Consider the following 14,968-nt stretch of genomic DNA (forward strand, 5'->3'; position numbering starts at 1 on the left):
CCTCCCACAGACAGCTACATCTAGATTTTCCAGTTAACTTAGCTCCTACTGTGGGTTAAAAACTTCTGAAATTATTTTCCACAGTTCCTTTGTAATGAAGGCATAGTCACAAGTTTGCCATTTCCCTTGTTGATACATGCCCTAGTGCTTTTTGCAGTTTGACAAGAATATTACCTTTTGCTATCTGGCAACTTCAGTTTTTATAATTTAACATTATACTGCATTGCAATTCATTTTTAAATATCATTTTAGTACAAAAGAATTAAAGGTATAAATGTCTGAAAGGTATAAATGTCTGAAACTTTAGAGAAAGCCAAAATACTTGTTCCATTCTTAAAAGGAAATTATAATCTGAAATAAAGAACAGTGGGTATTCCACGAATCATTTTACAAATCTACATTCCCATCAATATCAAGTGTGCTGCTTCTTGATTTTAACCAGTTTACCTCATGATGATGTAAAGGGGATTATAAAAGACTGCATTCTCTGAACATGACTGATAAGGCAGAAAACTTTTTGAATTATTTGACAGAACATGTCTAAACATTTAGAGATTTAGCCCTATATCCTCATAGTCTCTTTTTTTTAGAGAGTATTACAATTCCCAAGCTAAATGTAATTTTGTGGCAGAGCTTTCTCAATCTCTTCTGTCAAAACTGCCCTGTTTTGTATCCTGCACATCAGTGCTCTTTGGAACCATTTTGAGGACAAGGGGACTCTCCAGAGTATGTTGGTTTTTGGCTGGTTTGCTGGTTTTTGGTTTTTGGATCAGACCACATCTGAACTTACTGACCCGTCTGCAGCCAGGAGGTCCGCTGCCAGGCTATTCAGTCAAGGACATTATGAAAGTTTTGGACATGGTGCAAACTTTCTTCAACTTCCTATGCTAGAAGAATTTTTGATATAATTAACAAGGTGGGATTTTTGCTTTGCCTTCAGTGGTAAGGTGCTGGAGGGACAAGCAACCAGAATGGTGTTTGTTGTACCATGTAATCAGACTGGTGGTGGGGTCTGATCCACCTGAAGCATTATTTTTTTTCCTTCACTGTGCCTGTGAACACTCACATTGATATTTCATGGCATCTTCCATGTAATGTGTAAAGGATCTAAAACAGAGTATAATGTTTGCCCTAAGCACTGGAAAAACAAGGCCTAAGCTCTGCAAGAACTGTATTGCCAAGAGACAGTTTCCTCTGCTTTGGTGATAGAATGTCTATGCTCATGTAAGATTTAAGGTGGCACTTCAGTGTGGTGGCTGTTGATTTTAAAAATATATAAAGCTCAAGAGGGTTGTAAGCTCACGGTAAGCAGAAACTCATTGACCAAGTCTTCAAAGGACACGCTTACAGTCTTCCTCTTTTTTTAGTAGCAGTCACCTGTGGCAGTCAAGTTCAGAGCTATGACCTCTTTCCATAATTTGGAATCCATGATACATATATGCTGAGCTGCATTGGCAGATGCAGTACTTTCTAGCTGGTAGCTGTCCTAACAGAAACATTTGTAGTAGAACTCTGTGTTTACATGTTGATACGTTCATGTAGGTTTTTTAATACAACAAAGTTTTGAGAGAATAATATTGTCTGAAACAACAGTATAGACTATGAACCATGAACATAATACTAACAAGACAGATTATTTACTTGTTGTATGTTATAAAAAGCTAGAATGGCCACTGCAATTTAAAGGATGATATAACTTTCTCTTATGTATTCTTCTTCATACTTCTTCATAGTTCTTCGTACCCAGCCTGAGCAAAATCTCTGGAAGAGTTCTGTGCAGATACATGAAAGCTCTGAAACTATATTAGTACTAATTAAAACTATCTATGAAAATCTGTTGAACTTTGCAATAGGTAGTTACATGTTGTAACAAGTCTGTATGAAGTTTGTTGCCTCATTTCACCTATGCATATCACTATTAATGTAGAAAGATGACAAGTTTTAGCAATGCTCATGAAATTCATTTGGGGATGTACTACAGTATCCCCAGGTAAAATTAACACCTGTCTTGACACCTGTCAACAACTGGAAAGCCACACAGCTATTACTGTTGTATATGAACTGACTGGAGAGGATGCTTAGTAGGTTGCTGAAGAATACACTCAGTAAGGTTGGCACTGATTTTGAGCTTGCTCTAGGTATGTTCAGGAATCTGTTTGTCTGTTGTGGCTCAATCCCTTTTTGCTGAGTAGAAAAGGTAGTTTCTCCACATCAGCTAATGTGGACCTGTGATAAAATATTGACCCAATTTTCTACAAGTGCTTGTAGTTTATGCGGCTTGGGCAATTGACTGTACATTGACAATGTGAGCTTGACCCTGAGGGTCCTGAAAGCAAATTTTCAACCAGTGTTGATGTTGTTGTGTTATTTCAGTAACAGAGCTCATTGCAGCTTTATGTTTAGCTGTAGGATAATGGGAGAAAGGTCTACACTCAGAACATTTCCTCATCCTGTTCTGCAGAGACTGGGAATGAATTACAAGAGACTTGAACTCACAGTATTGTGTTTGTGTGTAGTCTTCTACATTGGTATGCCTCTATTGTCTAATTAGGCTGTGAGCTCTTTCAAGTAGAAGGTGCTTTTTGCTCAGTGTTTGGATAGTACATTAGGGTCCCAGACCTGACTGATGCCTCTGGATGCTTTTAAAATCCCAGTGAATAGATTCATTGATATCTTTTGCATGTTAACTGTGTTCCTTGGACTTGCTTGCCTAGGTAAGGCACATGGTTCTTTTACTGCTCCCTAACTGGATAAATATACTTATTTGGCCAGAGCAAATTAATTTCAGATGCAAGAAATATTCAAGGGTCTCTGCTGACCTGTTGGATTTTTTTGTTTTGCTCAGCAACGTGCTGTTCAATAGCCAATTTGTTTAAATAGACATAATGCAGAAAGAAGGGAGAAAAGGTGTAATTAGGCTGGTAAAACAGGCTTTTCTCTAAAAAGTAAGCTCTTTTTATCTAGCAAGAAGGTTTGAAAAGCTTGATTCTCTGATATCTTGTATCTTGTGATACTGCTAACACTAAAGTAAATGGTGGAGTCCCATGGGAGGCGGTTCTGAAGGGCAGAGGGGTTCAGGAAGGCTGGGTGCTATTCAAGAGGCAAATCCTAATGGCACAGGAGCGGTCTATCCCCATGTGCCCAAAGATGAGCCACCGGGGAAGACGACCAGCCTGGCTCAACAGAGAATTGTGGCTTGAGCTTAGGAGGAAAAAGAGGGTTTATAATCTTTGGAAAATTGGGCAGGCCACTAGGGAGGACTATAAGGATGTAGCGAGGCTGTGCAGGGACAAAATTAGGAAGGCCAAAGCTCATCTGGAGCTCAAGCTGGCTACTGCCGTTAAAGATAACAAAAAACGCTTTTATAAATACATCAACACAAAAAGGAGGACTAAGGAGAATCTCCATCCTTTACTGGATGCGGGGGGAAACTTAGTTACAAGAGATGAGGAAAAGGCGGAGGTGCTCAATGCCTTCTTTGCCTCAGTCTTTAGTGGTAAAACCGGTTGCTCTCTGGATACCCAGTACCCAGAACTGGTGGAAGGGGACGGGGAGCAGGATGTGGCCCTCACCATCCACGAAGAACTGGTTGGTGACCTGCTACGGCACTTGGATGTGCACAAGTCGATGGGGCCGGATGGGATCCATCCAAGAGTACTGAGAGAACTGGCAGAGGAGCTGGCCAAGCCCCTATCCATCATTTATCAGCAGTCCTGGCTATCGGGGGAGGTCCCAGCTGACTGGCGGCTAGCAAATGTGACGCCCATCTACAAGAAGGGCCGGAGGGCAGACCCGGGGAACTACAGGCCGGTCAGTTTGACCTCAGTACCAGGGAAGCTCATGGAGCAGATCCTCTTGGGAGTCATCATGCGGCACTTGAAGGGCAAGCAGGCGATCAGGCCCAGTCAGCATGGGTTTATGGAAGGCAGATCCTGCTTGACGAACCTGATCTCCTTCTACGACAAAGTGACGCGCTGGGTGGACGAGGGAAAGGCTGTGGATGTGGTCTACCTTGACTTCAGCAAGGCTTTTGACACCGTTTCCCACAGCATTCTCCTCAAGAAACTGGCTGCTCTTGGCTTGGACTGGCGCACGCTTCGTTGGGTTAGAAACTGGCTGGATAGCCGGGCCCAAAGAGTTGTGGTAAATGGAGCCAAGTCCAGTTGGAGGCCAGTCACTAGTGGCGTCCCCCAGGGCTCGGTGCTGGGGCCGGTCCTCTTTAACATCTTCATCAATGATCTGGATGAGGGCATTGAGTGCACCCTCAGTAAGTTTGCAGATGACACCAAGCTAGGTGCGTGTGTCGATCTGCTTGAGGGTAGGAAGGCTCTGCAGGAGGATCTGGATAGGCTGCACCGATGGGCTGAGGTCAACTGTATGAAGTTTAACAAGGCCAAGTGCCGGGTCCTGCACCTGGGGCGCAATAACCCCAAGAAGAGCTACAGGCTGGGAGAGGAATGGCTGGAGAGCTGCCAGGCAGAGAAGGACCTGGGAGTGATGGTGGACAGTCGGCTGAATATGAGCCAGCAGTGTGCTCAGGTGGCCAAGAAGGCCAACGGCATCCTGGCTTGTATCAGAAACACTGTGACCAGCAGGGCTAGGGAGGTGATCGTCCCCCTGTACTCGGCTCTGGTGAGGCCGCACCTCGAGTACTGTGTTCAGTTCTGGGCCCCTCGCTACAAGAAGGACATCGAGGTGCTTGAGCGGGTCCAGAGAAGGGCGACGAAGCTGGTGAGGGGCCTGGAGAGCAAGTCCTATGAGGAGCGGCTGAAGGAGCTGGGCTTGTTCAGCCTAGAGAAAAGGAGGCTCAGGGGTGACCTTATCACTCTGTATAAGTATATTAAAGGAGGCTCTAGCGAGATGGGGGTTGGCCTGTTCTCCCATGTGCCTGGTGACAGGACGAGGGGGAATGGGCTAAAGTTGCGCCAGGGGAGTTTTAGGTTAGATGTTAGGAAGAATTTCTTTACTGAAAGGGTTGTTAGACATTGGAACAGGCTGCCCAGGGAGGTGGTTGAGTCACCATCCCTGGAAGTCTTCAAAAGACGTTTAGATGTAGAACTTAGGGATATGGTTTAGTGGGGACTGTTAGTGTTAGGTCAGAGGTTGGACTCGATGATCTTGAGGTCTCTTCCAACCTAGAGAGATTCTGTGATCTTTTTTCTAAGTTGGTAATTTTTTCCATCCGCTTTGCATTTAGGAAAACACTGATTCAAGGAGCCAAGAAAAAGTCATCCTAAAAGAGCATTCATAAGAGAAAATAATATGACTGAAAAGGTAGGATAAAGGGACAAAATGTACTCACTCACATAATTAATTCCACTCACAGCTGAAAGATTGTGTTTCATAATCATGTTATTTAGTGACCCCAGTCAATGTACAGTATTTATAAACCATGGCTAGGTAAATGTCACTGCTCTCCACACATCTTTTAACTCATGATGTAAGAATATTGCATAAAATGGGCACTGTGTGTAGGGCAAGCATACTCTTCCATTAAAATTATGCCACCAGAAGTGCATCTGTAGAAATTTATTTTGCCGATAACTAATCCATTTACTTAAACTTCTTAAAGCCTATGAACAGACATTTTCAAAAAGTCAGAAAATTAGGGAGAGTTCTGGCAAGAAAACAGCCAACATTTCCATAGTTAATCTTGTTTTTCTTTTCAGGCAATGAAGAGGGCTTGGGAAAACTCTCCTGCTTTGAAATTACAGCTGTGTCACAGAAATGATGAGCACAGGAAATAGTTGCCTTATAACTGTTTGCTGGGGTCCCAGTTTACTTCAGTGACGTTTGCTGCAGCTTAAGTATGTGCATCAGGAACAGCAGAGGAATGTTCTGAAAAACAGTGCTCTTTAGGCCAGCAATGAGTTTTCTGTGCCTGATTCTGGCTTTCTATGAAGAGTCTGTTTGGAGAAATAATTAATTTTAGAGGAGCTCCTTTACCACTGTCTTACTCTTGCCAAAGAAAAATATCTAAAATGAGGGACACTTTCTATTGTCTTTGTCAAAGAGGAATATGAAATACTTATATCCCTTTCCAGTTAATTAGGTAATTATATTGTTTCTTGTCAAAAGAACTTCAAGTGATTAAACTGTTGAAAGTGGTAACATCAATTATAGGAAGCCTTCAGAGACCACATTATAGCCACAATACTAATAAATAACAATTATTATCATTGTACTAGATAACACAGAGGCATGTTATTTCTGAGTTGTCCTAATGACTGCATAACTTGATAAGAAGAATACCATTGTTGGCAGATAAAAAACACTTGATATTTTACTAGGTCAAATTTAAATTATTCTTTTTGAAAAGGTTTTGTAGACAAAGCAATCCAGTTTACAGGTATGACAATTTTGAATGCTTCTCACTAGGAAAATGAATGTTCTGTGAATCAAGATGTGAGAATCACACAGGCTAAAGGAGTAACGACATTTCAATAAAAAATTACAAGTGATTCATGTACCATTAGCTCCTGTCAGAACTGACAGGAGCAAACAAAGTGGTGATGTGCACAGTTTTCATTATAACTTCATAGTTCATTGTTAAGTCTACAATGAAAGTAAGCTCATATAAAACAGAGGAATAAAATAGACAGATATCTGTAAAGATCAGAGTATATGTATGTGCATATCTTTATTTTTCTACTTTGTTACTCTTTAAGATTTAAGATGTTAAGAAGTTAGGTCATTATTATCAATTCAAACATTGCAATCTCTTTTTTACTGTTACTCCTTTTATTTTTGTATTTTGCTAACACTATAGTTAAATCCAAATCCCATTTTAAACATTCCACAAATAGACGGAATAAAATTATCACTTCTGAGGAATCTTAATGGACAGCTTGTGAAGCATATTGGGCAAATATAAACCAAATATCAGTAGTATCTATCTTGCAAATTGTTTTAATGCAAGTATCATTTTCTTAAGAATGCTGTAAGTACCAAGCTAGCTATTGATATTTACGTGTGATAGTCCTTTCATTTCTAAATTTTGTAGGTGTTTTTTTTTTTTTTTTGTTTGTTTGTTTTTTGTTGTTTTTTTTTTTTTTTTTTTTTTTCCGATTGATTTTTTTGTTGGTTGATTGCTTTTTGTTTGGTTGGTTTTGTTTGTGTTTGTTTGTTTGTTTGTTTGTTTTCCCAACTGCTCCAGTCTCTTTATTTGGTAGTATGAATTCATCCTCCTGGCAACATGCTTTAGAGATGGGGGACCTGAATGAGTAGCAAAGAGAACCTGCAGGACTCCTCTGTCACTCTGAAGTTCAGTGTTTCTCTGTGATAATGATGTAAAGGAATTTTAATTGACAGTTGTGTAACAGTTTGCCAGCAAAAGAGAAAATCACTTGAAAGCTTTCTCATCACTCTGAACTCAGTTTCATGTCAATACTTTTTATTTCAAAGTATCCCAACCTTCCAGATGAGAAAGTTGTCACAGAACAAAAATGGTGTCTTGTCTTTGAGGGTACTTTCACAAACAGTTTCATCTTGGATTTTTTTTATTATTGTTATTTTATTTTTTATTTTACCTTAACAAAGCTAGTTGCATGCCAGAAGGGGTGAAATTAATGGTTTGTGGGTGGAAATGAAAATGTAAGTGATATAGTGGGAAATAGAGAAAATGGTAGGTCCTTACTTCTTCAAACATGCACACAGAAATGCTGCACTTCGCAAACACTCCATAATTATGGAGAGATTTTGTAACACAGAAATAAACCCTTTAATTATATGTAGTGCTGGCTGCAGATAATGATGGGGATTTAGCTGGGAATGGATTAAAGAGATGTGAACATATTTTTCATTCTGGCACTGGTTATTTCTCCCTGCCAAACCATTAGGATGAAGTAGGAGGGACACATGGAAAAAGAACCCTCTCAGCATCCATCTTCAGAGTTGGGCAGAGACCAGCTCTGTATCAGTCCTCTTCCCTCCCCTCTAAATGTCTTTCTCACATGACTTCTGCAGGGTGCATGTGCAGCTTGGTTTTTAGCTTTTTGATGTAAGCCTTATCTTAACTTGCTCAGAGCAGGACTACACTATGAACAGGATCAAATGTTGGTTGTCACTTAATCCCTGCTACCAGAGTGGTGCTTCCATTGCAAGTGGAAGACCTGATGAGGAATAATAATAATAATAATAACAACAACAATAATAATATGTCTGTACTGGCAAGAATAAATGCAATGAATAATTGGTTCTGCTGAGCTTGCAGAATAATTCATGGATCAGAGAAGTCCATAAATACATTTTCCAGGATCCAGTGCAAGCTGGAACTGCTCTTCTCCCCTTTCTATTTTTATTTCTGGATGACATAGCTGATTTCAGTGTTAAAGCATGAGCTTAACTCTCAGTTTAGTAACCAAGCTCATTCAGATATCCCCTTCAGCTGGAGATGTGTTTGAAACCGCTGAAAGCAGAGAGAACTATAACAACCTTCCTCAATGTCTTTGAAACCACAGGTGGATTAAACACAGGAAAGCGTAACTCACATCATCCCCTGAACTGCTGTGAGTTAGGCTAAGGCCAGATCCACGGCTGACACACAGAAGCTTATAAAATAATAAACCCGAAGAAACCCCCTGATGCCCACTCCCACTGCACATCAAGCATGCTTATGCTCTTTTGTGCTCCACATAGGTCAGGGTGGGAAGGATGAGATCTTCACTTTATGTTAGACTCTTTATCAAGTACCAACCTCCTCCCATACCTTTCTAAGACTCATTTCACACACTTTACTGCTGTTGCTGTGTGCCATGGTGCTTGCCTTGCTGGCCACCTTCCACCAAAGCTGTTCCTCAGCAAGTGACCTCAGCCCTGCTGCCCTTCTCAACACAGGAGACATGAAAAGTGAGGTTGAGGGTGTGCACTGAGGGAAAGCAAGAGCAGAAGGGCCAGGGCCTCCTGACAGAGCAGCCACCACCACTTCCCATCCCAGGCACCAGCACTGGTGGCAGAAGGTCTCTCCCCACAGCTCTCTGCTGCAGTGCTGCTTCTGCCACCTCTTGTCTCCTTCCATTTCTCTGGCAGAAGCCACACAGTCTGTGCCTCATCTCTGTCCTTGAGGTGCCACCTTTGTGCTCCTGACATGAAAATCCCTGGATCGGGCATTGCCTGGTGCCACTGCCCTCTCCCGACCCAGATCATGTCAGTGTTGAGCCAGCCTTCAAGGAGCCCCACAAGTTTTGTGTAGTGCTCCATGAGCCTTGTGGAGGCCTGTTTTGACAAGGCTGTGATGATGTTAATAAAGGCTGGTCAGCCTTTTTAGTCTACAGTGTAATTAGAATCACTATAATTGTGTCATTAACCTTGACTTATTTTGTCAAAGAGTGAATCTACAGTTGACCCACAGTCACCAGAGGGAGAGGGCAGTCAGCAGAAATGTTCAGTTTGGACTGTTTTAACAAACAAGGTTACCCCTGCTTGGTTGCTGATTGAACTGTCTGTCCAGACACATTTCATACCTCCTATCTTCAGTGAAGGTGAGGCAGCAATTTCTACCTATGTAAGCTGATAATTCACAAAAATCTAATTGCCACTTGGTGTACTTAAAATTATACAGTACCTTGTGCACTGGTACAGGTTAGAAGCATAACATAACATTATTGTATTTTGGCTAATTCCATATGGAAACTGAAAGGGATGCTGGTTAGCCACGAACATGGTCATATTTATACTCTTGTACAGTGGTCTCTACCTGGATGTTTTTACTGCCACAGTTATTCCAATTAAAAATAAATCTCATCTCTAATCAAAAGAGTTGGACCAGTAAAGTGTTTGAAGTACAGAGCAGGCCTCAGTGGGTGTGCCTGTCCCTGAAGCCAATGCCAGTAAAATAGGAATGGTAAAGGCTATTTTAAATACAGCTATTAGCTACTTTTCCTTCAACACCCCTGCTTATACATCTAGCCTGATATGCACATAGCTCCAGAAGTGTTAGGTGGGAAACTGTCAGATTTTGTATGTGTTTGAACTTTCATAACCCCCTCATCTGATGTGCTGCAATCTCTGTGCAACTACAAAGGACTTCTCTCTCTCCACACACTGAAGAAATGGGTTTTCTTTGCTTTTTCTAGAGCTATGGATGAGAAAATGGTTTTCACTATTACTTGTCACTTTTTCTAACTGACTTTTGTGGACACCTTTAATTCATTGGACTGATTTTATTCCTTCTTTGATTCTGGCTTATTACTTTTCTTATCTCTCTCACACTGTCATGGGGTCCCTATATTCACTCTGCTCTGTTCTGCTAATTCCTCCCCATTTCAGCACTTGTTCTTGTTTCGTACCTTCCTTTGGTTTTAGAATTTTTTTCAGACCCGTCCATTCCTGCAGACCAGGTTGGAGATTTTTTCTTTTGATTCCCACCTCATGCAATTTTGAATGCTCTCATGCTGAAGCATTACTTGAAGTCTCTTTTCTTTCCCCAGGAACAACTATTCCTTTCTTTGCAGTTTTGGTTAAGCAGTTCTGGAGCACATTGCTGCTGATGGAGGGAAAGCCAAGCTGGCGCTTAGTCTCTTGACAGCCCTCTGGGACACCAGGTTTTTGACTTAGATACCAACTGACTTCAGCACACATTTCTCAACAACAACGATAAACTGTCAGTTATCTGCTTCACCCAAGTATCTTCACGTGCTGCCCATGAAGCATCAAAACACTTCTCTGGGCTGAGTAGGTGCATAGGAAATGCCCGAGATGATGCACTGAATGAAGAAAACATGAAGAATTTATGTCACTGAACAGGCATTTTTCTTCTTTCTGGTTCTTTCCTGTGTGACCATGAACAAATTACAAATTTTCTGTGACTGAGTTTACACATCTTTAGCAATGAAGTAACAATACCTAATTTCACGGAATACAGTGAGAGTAATTCTTCAGTCATTGTGCGGTGCTTTGAGATCATCACCCAGTAAGGTCACAGTCAACATCGAACTGTCCCCTTCTGTTTCAGTACTCAGCAAGATGAACCTCACGTAGAAGTCCACTGGCCTGGGCTCTGGTGATATACTTGTACTGCCCATGTCTCAGTGAAGAAGGCAGAAAAAATAGTTTTCTGTATGAGTGTCTACACAAAACTTCTGTATTATAGTGTCTTCCATAGGCAATGTATGTTGTGCAGTTACTAAAAGAAAAAAACCTGCAGGAACACAAAAGAGGAATTTAAGAAGTGGCTACCTGACAGCAAAATTGGAAGTCCTCTGTCTGCATTTGCACAGAGGATCAAGTGGTCTGCTATACAGAAATGCTGAGCAATTACCAGCTCCAAGCTACATGTATGGTAGGATGGAGTTGCAGTTTCAAATTTTATGTGAATGAGGTTTCATTTGTGATCTATATATCCAAATTCAGAGGAATCACTATTATGCCTTGTCCTGGGGTGGCTAATGAACCTGTTCTCCACTGATGGGTGTGTGTAGATATTGTCAGCAAGAACTGTGGTAGTATTTCGGTACCAACAGGGAAATCACACATGGTGCTTTACAGTGCTTCTGAAGTGAAGCGGAAAAGAGAAAGGCTGTCTATTTTATTTCTCATCTCCTTTGGGGAGGGAACTCACAGCAGCTCACTGAGGCTTAGTCAGTAAATCCCCAGCTGGGATTTGAAACTCATGACATCAGAGAACAAAGCATCTTTGCTGTGCTAATGTAGGCAGCAATGATGTGTCATTGGCTACCACGCACATGTTAGTGTATCATGAGGGTTCAGTGCTGTTTTGGTGACAAGGAGCAACCTTATACTTTGGTACTACGTAAACACTAAGTCTATTCACAGTCTCTCTCCTTCTGCAATAGTTCCCACATACAAAGTAGCAACATGCCAAAATCATTCTGCAGATGAATGAATCACTTTGATGAGTGCATTTTGTTAGTGTTCTTTATTTAAGTAGTGATAAACAAAACTTATTTTGTATCAAAGGTAGTCACAGGCCAAGAAAGAAAAAACTCAATGTGCATAAACTGTTCAAAGGAACTCACCCATGCTCTGGGGTTCCTAGAAGGTAGGGGGTAGGAAGTGGCACCCAGAATATTCCTTTATGTTATAAGTATTTTTGAATGTCAAGACAAATAGAGAAGGAACACAGAACCTGCTGCACAAGCTCATGACAGCAGTAAGCCTAGTTCTCACTTAAATGGTACCCAGCTACTGCAAGCTTAAAAATAATGGCCTTTAGGTAACAGCAACAAGAACCCCAGTCACTGTTCAGTACCTCCACATGCTAAATGCTAAAATGCATATAAAGTTCTTATACTCAATTACCTTTTATATGCAGGGGCCAGCTGCTCTGCAGCAACTGTGTGTTTGCACAGAGCTACATTTGCAGCTCCATGTCACAAAAGCTGATTCCAGTTGCAGTGGGGAGAACTGGGCCACACCTCCTGTGTGCTGGCAAATGTTGCATGAGAACACCCTGCCCACCGCAGAGCATCGGCTCAATAGAATCACAGAATGGTTTGGGTTGGAAGGGACCTTAAAGCTGGTCTACTTCCACTGCCCCTGCCACAGGCAGGGACACCTCTCATCAGACCAGGTTGCTCAAAGCTCCCTCCAGCCTGGTCTTGAACACCTCCAGGGATGGGGCATCCACAGCTTCTCTGGGCAGCCTGTGCCAGGGCCTCACCACCCTCAGAGTAAAGAATTTCTTCCTTATAGCACAGGCATGGAAAAACACTGTGGTACGGGAAACCTGCCTGGAAGTCCCCCTGCTGATTTGCTGGTACAGCCACCTCCATCACCTGTGAACTGTTTCCACCAGTGTTGTGTGGGCAACACCCTGCCTTGGCTTAGCCATGAGCCACATGCTCTAGGTCCCAGGTGGCCATTCATTGCTTATGGTTATTTCTGCTCTCCATAGAGATGTGTTTACAAGTTTTTTTTGAAGGCAAATATGTTGGTGTATTTTGATAGTTTAACTTGCATATGTTTTGTATTTCCTGTGTTATTGCTTCACGTGAGTTATCTCATTTCTCCGCCCCCCTTCTCCTCCTCCCTGTTGCCTTTGATAATTCAAAACAGACTGTATCTAAAGACTGATTTATACTCTTCTAAAAATCTTCTTACATTTTTATGATAACTCTTAAGTATTCTTGTCATTACCCCAACTCTCCAGGAATATAATTAACTACTTAAGGGATTTTTAAATGTCATACTATATTCAATGTTCCAAGGGGCTTCACCTCCACAGCAGCAATTTTAGGGGTAAACATGATCTAAGTAACAGGCAAAATTTTAATAAACTAAGTATTGAATCCTAGCAGGAAGGAATCATCTTCAAAGATACAAATGAGATGTAGGAAGAGAAGACAAACACAATAAGTGGTTAGAATATAGCTATTAACCCATCTGGGAAATATCTTACAGTGAAGGTGACGAAGTCAATCTAAGATAAAAGCCATCTTTTTCAGAAACAGTATTATAGCATATAATAATGTATGAGGGAAAACTTCATATTTAAGGAAAATAAACCCCCAAGTTAATCTTCTACTTCACCTCATATTATTGCCATTTCATCCTCTTTCCTTGGGTACTTTATATATGTTTCAGTGAACAGCACAAATCTCCTGCATGATCATAAAGTTTTGGGGCTGCAGTATTATATATTATTAGCTATATTATTAGCTTGAAATGCCACATTTTCCTGGAACAAATGAACTTACAGAAATAATATTAAAAGAAACTATTTTTAAAACCTTCTCAGTAAAGGATAGAGGTGATATTGACTCTGTTTCTTAGGAATTAATTTACAGCTGTCCTAAGGTTGTTCTGCTCTAATTGCTTTGGTCTGTTTTGGTTTTAAACAATAAATATCATAACATTTTCTGCCATGGAGAAGAAAGGGAGGGAGGGACAGAGGGATGAAAAGGACATTTAGAGAGGTGCAGCTCAGTCTGCAGGGCAGTGCTGAGTGGTATAGCAAAGTGTCTGGGTTAAAAACCTAATTAGAATAGGACTGCACAAATTAGGAGTAGCATTTTCATTTTATTCTTAAAATTTTACTCATTTGTAAAAGAGAACAAATAAGTTACAGTAGCAATTCTTATAGTATTGCTAATTTTCTAGTTTTTTTGTTTGTTTGTTTTTTAATCCTTTTGCACTGAAGTGTTTAAGTATGTACATTCACTTTTTTTTTTTTTTTTTTTTTTTCCCTGCCTCCTCATTAAGAATTAATGTCAAAGTAGTGCTGTGATATTGTTATTTGAAAGCTAGGACTGCATTATTAAGAACTATTATGCTCTGTGCCATTACTACAGGGGCTGTAGAGAAAACTGTATTAAACCTTATTGTGGGCAACCAAGAACTTAACAGTTTCTGGAAAACAGTAACAAGTAAACTATACCCATGCAGATATTCTGTGGTCACATAAAAGAATACCACATTTCGAAGAAAATGTGTGGATATCTTGCTGTGGCAGTAAATATTAGACATGAAAAATCATCCTTGAAAAGGAAAAGGTTTCTGTAGTTAAAGTTTTAGGATAAATCTGAAAAAGGGACTTTAATTAAATGCTCTGTGTAGTAGAAATAGATGCCAATATAGCAACATAATGATACAATCCCATTGGCACTTCACATAATGCTGTAGCAACAGCCACCGGGAAAAGAGTAAAAGAAAAGTGTACAAATGCCATATGTAAAAGCCTTTTGTGCTTAAGTTTCTACCCGTCACTTGGAATCTCTGCTAACATGACAAATCATGGGTTTATAATCAAAACAACATATATATTTTTAAAAACTTATAAAAATCTATTCACAGAGGCTACAAAACATAATTTACTTTATGTCTTATATATAGTACACTGGTTTCACGTTAAGCAGTTACTCACACAGGATTTTCAAATGACACAGTCATCTGAGAGGGTTTTTGTGGTATCTTGCCTAATGGTAGAATGACAATCTACTCAGTAGCTAGAAATAGCCCCAAAGTAACTATCACAGAGGAATAATGTACTGGAAAAGAAAGAATCAGAGCC

The 14,968-nt window shown here is 40.7% G+C and overlaps 2 long non-coding RNA genes across 2 annotated transcripts in view; one reads left to right on the forward strand and one right to left on the reverse strand.

The window, feature by feature from the left end:
* LOC106015286 (uncharacterized) overlaps window positions 1-10,419 on the forward strand; it is a 54,643-nt gene extending 44,224 nt beyond the window's left edge. The window contains exons 6-7 of the long non-coding RNA XR_005265053.2: window positions 5,198-5,274; window positions 5,670-10,419. This is a non-coding gene — a long non-coding RNA (uncharacterized lncRNA). The remainder of the gene's footprint in view (window positions 1-5,197; window positions 5,275-5,669) is intronic.
* The window catches only part of LOC140002193 (uncharacterized), a 35,986-nt gene that overhangs the window by 9,189 nt on the left and 11,829 nt on the right, over window positions 1-14,968 (reverse strand). The window lies entirely within an intron of this gene.

This window comes from Anas platyrhynchos, chromosome 3, assembly GCF_047663525.1.
Source record: "Anas platyrhynchos isolate ZD024472 breed Pekin duck chromosome 3, IASCAAS_PekinDuck_T2T, whole genome shotgun sequence".
Taxonomy (NCBI): domain Eukaryota; kingdom Metazoa; phylum Chordata; class Aves; order Anseriformes; family Anatidae; genus Anas; species Anas platyrhynchos.